Below are 5,537 nucleotides of genomic sequence, written 5' to 3'. Positions count from 1 at the left end.
AAAAACACCGGTCCAGCCTTCTATAATGACGAAAATACCTTTTCTAGTCAAAGAAGACATCTGAAATTCATGCATTCAGTGCCTCTGTTCAGGTGACACGTGGCAGAATTACAGCAGAATATAACGGTAAATATAGTACAGGTGGTGAAAAAGGTTAAAAATCTCTGAAAGATTTGTAATTTGTAATTTTAATTTCATTTGTTGCTTAACAGCTGGACTTGGACAGTTGTGGAAATTTTGTTTCCACCCCACATGCCTCATCACCTCTCCCAACAACTTTTACAGGAGATTCCAAAGCTCTTTGTGCTTCACAATTTTATTTTATTTTAATTTTTTCCTTAGCTTTTTCTATCTATAAAGTTCTCTCATTACAAGCTCACAAACCTCTTCCCTTCTCTTCTCTCTCTTATTACTGATTTTCTTTCCCTTTTTCTTATCTTGTGTGGTTGTGAGGTTCTAAACCTCTGTTGGGGTTTTGATTTCTCTTTCTGTGGCCTTCTTTTGAATTGGGGTTTTAGTTTCTTTGGGTTTTATTTGGTTTTTAGATCCAGTATTGAAAACCCACTTGCTGGATCCTGTGGTTTGCCCCCTTTTCATTGCTTATTGGGTCAAAAATCTCTTTTTTTCTTGTTGGGGTTGGGAAATTTTGTTAAAATTTCTGTTGCTGGATCTGGGTTTTCAGATTCAATACTGAAACTGAAAACACTTCTTTATTTTCATGCAAAATATCCCATTTTGCTGTTAAGATAAGGGTTTTTGGGTGGGTTGGGTCTGGATCTAAAAATTTCTTGGTGGGTTTGGTCTGGATCTAAAAAATTCCTACCTTTTTTTCCTCCCCTCTGTTGATTTCCATATGTCCAATTTCTTATTCTTGATGTTTCTGATTGATGTCGCCAATTCTTAGTGAAATCCTTCTCTCCGGGTTTATGATCAATTCCACACTTAGGCGCAGGACCCATTTAGTTCAATCCTTTTCAGTTGTTTTCCTATACTGGTTTTATGTTTTTTCATAAATAATCTTTGAGAAACTGATAGTAATCTAGTCTAGGCTATAGTGCTCCATAATTATATATCTAAAAATAATTCATATCTGGGTCTGTTGTTATATTTCTCTATCTATAATCCAAGTATAATCCTAATCCACCCCAAAGTCTAATATTTATAGGGCTTTTTTATCGTGTAAATATATCATGGCATGTTCTAGTGGGACTTCTGGATCTACCTTGCTCCAAAATTCTGGCTCTGAAGAGGATCTGCAACTTGTTATGGATGAAAGGAAAAGAAAGAGAATGTTATCAAATCGCGAATCTGCGAGGCGGTCAAGGTTGCGTAAGCAAAAGCATTTGGATGATCTGATGGCCCAAATGGGTCAGCTTAGGAAGGAAAACAATCAGATCCTTACAAGTTTGAACATCACTACACAGCATTACTTGAATGTTGACGCTGAGAATTCAGTTCTGAGAACTCAAATGATGGAATTGAGTACTAGATTGCAGTCTCTTAATGAGATTCTTGATTGCATGCAGGGATCCAATGTTTTTGAGCCTGTGGTTCATCAGAACACTGATAGTTTTATGAATCCATGGAATTTAATCCATTTAAATCAACCCATTATGGCCTCAGCTGATATGTTTCAGTACTGATTTTCATTACTAAAGAAGGCTTTAACATGGGTCTGATTTGATCTGGTTTTGCAGCTGTCACTTGTGTTTATGCAGGTCTTTTTGGCTTGGTGGGCCTGGTTTTGGTCTGGACAAGAGGAGAAGAAGAAGAAGAAGAAGAAATTTCCCTTTTAGTTTTATATAAGGCTAAAGTAGAGTGAATGAGAGTATATTGTGGGGTGATAAGGACAAAAAAATTGTAGTGGGGGTGTGGTTATTTGGTTATTGGTGGTGTGTATATTTGATTAATATACATATGCATTTAGGGGCTATATGTGTAATTGGGGTTTCTCTTTATATAAAATAATGTTAGCTTCTATTGTTGCTGAAAATTTTCTTTTTTCCTTTATTGCTTCTTATTTATATGGTAGACCACATGATGAATGCTTCATTGAATTGAAACAAAATAACAATAAAAAATATCCTCTCCATTGAATCTTGGGAAAATTACGAAGTTCTAACTTGTCAATCACATTACTCATGATAAAATAGTAGTCTAATTATTGTTTGATGTCTGTCCTTTTCCTTCTCTTTCTTCTTTTTTCTGTTTCTTGGATTTATATGGTTGGCAACATGATGAATGCTCTTATTGTGATGAATTTTAAAATGTTTGGGTGGTGGTGGTGGTGGTGGTTTTTTCTTAGTTTCTTATGAGTGCTCTCTTGTTTCATTCAATCAAGTTAATGCTAAACTAAAATTGGTGGCCTCTTTCAATTTTGAATAAAACTACTAAAATGTTCAAATCAAACCAGTGTAAGCTACTTTTCATTTTTCTTTGTTCAGGGTTGGAGTAAAAATTTTCTTTTTTTATTTAGAAGTGAAAGGAAAAGAAAAGGAAAAAAACCCAACATTTATTGCCACTGTTTGAGAAGTAGATACACAAAGGACACACCTAAGTAGGAAAAGAAACACCTGAGACAGTTCTTGCATCCAACCATTTATGTTTTTATGCGGAAAATCTGTCATTTTGATTTCATTAATATGAAGCAAAGTCAAGATAAAAATAAGTACAGAGTTTCTTGGATTTTTTTGAGGGCTGGTTAGGAAGACAAGAAGCCATCTAGTATTTATGTCACTGACAGTGATATCATGTCATTAGGGCATCCTTCGTTTTCCTTCCAACACATATACCCAAGTCGTAAAATTCCATAGCTCATTTACTGAATATCGTATCTTTTGCTTGTTTAACTGGAGGCAAGGCAAAGGGAAATCCCTTCTTTATGTGAATTTCAAGCAAACCTATCAGAGGAACTTAACTACATGGATTCTCATTCTCCTAACAAAGTCCCAAATGCTTGGGAATTTAAATGTAACATAGATCATAAACTTGTTTGGAACAATGAAATGTTTGAATCCAATTAGTGCTCCCTAATATCTTAGGACCAGGGATTCCTTTTAAGAATAAGAGATTAAGAAATTACCCTATTTTTTCATTTGCTCTATTTTGGTTACACGAAATTAACAAAATATTAAAAAATGTCGCTTAGATGATTAGAATTCCAATTCAATTTAAACTTAGTTGTCTAAATCGAAAATTAAATGTCTGAAATATCATATTGGGGTCTTCCTCAACATATTTTTGTTTAATTACTGGTTTAAACATCATATACATCATTAATTGCTCAGAAAATGAACAACCGACATGCTATATGCGTTGTATGATTTTGTCTTTGACCTTCATTCTCCCAAAATTATCTTTCATTCCATTGAAAAACCTATCATTTGATTCCCTTCATCAACAGTCTGTTAGAATGTATCAGATCTTAATAGATCTACAGCCCGGGTGATCCATTAGTCAGATCTATTTTTTTCCTGAAATTATCCAACGGTCACATCTATTGAGATCTGATATGTTCTAACATAGTCACAAATTTTCAAATATATAGCATGTGTTTCACAATCTATAGTGATATGAGTCCAATTTAATTAAAAGGTGAGTCTACATCCTTGGTCATCACATGGCTATATATCTTTTTTTTAATGGTGAAGGATTATATTAAGAAAGAAAGCGGAGAAGGATTATATTAACAAAGAAAGGGGAGAAACTCTGGTGTAACCGAGATGGTAAATACAAGAAGAATGGAGCAAAATGGAAAATTTACATAAGACCACGACCCCTTAAGGAGGAAGAAAATAAAAAATCTCTAAACAAATACTTCATTTCTCTAGTTTTGTGGATTATGAGTTGGAAAAATCTAAGATTTGCTAATGTTTATTTTGCAATAGAAAGGTTTATTGCTAAATAATCCATCTCCTTGGAGATATGTGCTGCTTATGTTCTTTGAGCTTCAGTTGTTTGATCTCCAACCACTTGCATGAACATCTCAGTCGATTAGAGAATTTTAAAGTAACAAATTAAAGAAATAAAAATAAAACCTGAATTTTAAAAATATTAGTAAAAACAAACACTTGGATGAAAATAAGGAATTTCGCCACTTTTCATGCAGAACAAGGGAACATGGCAAATGGGTTCAAGGTGGAATACTGAAATATTGGCTTGTTTTTCCTGAAGTCCTAAGCATCTGTACTTCATTTCATTAAACAAAAGGAAATAAAATAACAGAAGATTAATGTAAATTTCCTACACGCATTTTGTCCATTCATGCCTCATCTCACTCACGAGATTTAAAACTAAAAGGAAAAAAAGACAACCTGTCATGTTTAGGTCACAATCTATTCTCCTGATTTTACTAAGCACTAATAAAATTTTCCATTATTTTAGTACAAAGTAGTCGATGATAGATAACAAATTGCAAGAAAACTATTATACTAATATGCTTAATGTATCAAATTACTTGTCTTAGGAAAAAAATACTATAATATATAAGCCTAACATACACAGCATATTCCTCCTATAGATGCCAAATAAATTCGAGTAACATCAATGGTTGGTTCCCATTGATCCATGGATGTTAGAATATGTGCCCCATAATTTTAATGGAAAATAAATATGCGCCATATGCCTAATGTATCAACCTACAACTTAATCATAACCGGGATTTTGTGGAAGCTCACTAAAATTTTAGTTTAATTCGTTAAGTATATGTCGACATCTCGAACTCTGTATACAAATATGACTTCAACAAAAAAAAAAATTAGGGCTAAAAATTCTCCAAATTTGCAATACTTACACAATATGTTAATGGACTCAATCAATAGCCTAAGCACAAATTGATGCTTTTCAAGCCCCTTTTATACCATTCTTATTTTTCTAACTATTGATCATGAAATAAGAAAAATAAAGAAGTGGCTTTTACTCGCTTCTGTTTTTTTTCCCCTTCTTTTGCTGCTTAAATAATAAACAAACGTTAAAGAGAATCATATAAGTGGGTGATTTTTTGTGGTTTAGTAATTCTCTAATAGACCCACCATCTGATAAAAGAGATCAAGGATGATGATATCACTTGTAATGCCTTTACCTTGAATTTGGTTGCATATTAGAAAAGGCTTAAGGGAATTAATAAAGTAATTAGAAGACGATGGAAGCATATGGCCAGCCGTTTATGAAATGGCTTTGATGAGCTGAGAAAAGATGGGTTCTCTTTTGTGTTGTATTTTGTTTAGTGGCTAGTTGGTAGTTTTAAAAGGTGTGGTTGTGGTGTTGTTGTTAGAGAGAGAGAGAGAGAGAGAGAGAGAGAGAGAGATGCGAGCATGCTCCACTTAGTGTATTATTCCAACCAGAATAGCTAAGATGGGAGTAAAATATTACTGATGGGTGAGAAGAGTCAAAAGACATGAGAATATTCGGCATATTTGGCATAATTTATAAAAGAGAGATTGAAAAAAAAAACATAAAGTACATGAAATCAGGCATGCAATCAAGACAAAATTGCATTTAAAAATTTTATTTTTCATATGTTTTCTTGATAAAGGGCC

At 33.4% G+C, this 5,537-nt stretch overlaps 1 pseudogene; it reads left to right on the top strand.

The window, feature by feature from the left end:
- The first annotated feature begins 360 nt into the window (after positions 1-360).
- LOC143884542 (bZIP transcription factor 44 pseudogene) lies at positions 361-1,980 on the top strand (annotated as a pseudogene).
- The last annotated feature ends 3,557 nt before the right edge of the window (positions 1,981-5,537 follow it).

Source organism: Tasmannia lanceolata, unplaced genomic scaffold (assembly GCF_043159265.1).
Source record: "Tasmannia lanceolata isolate RefF3 unplaced genomic scaffold, GAP_Taslan_0.1 ptg000008l, whole genome shotgun sequence".
Lineage (NCBI taxonomy): Eukaryota > Viridiplantae > Streptophyta > Magnoliopsida > Canellales > Winteraceae > Tasmannia > Tasmannia lanceolata.
This window is presented reverse-complemented; position numbering and strand designations above follow the sequence as displayed.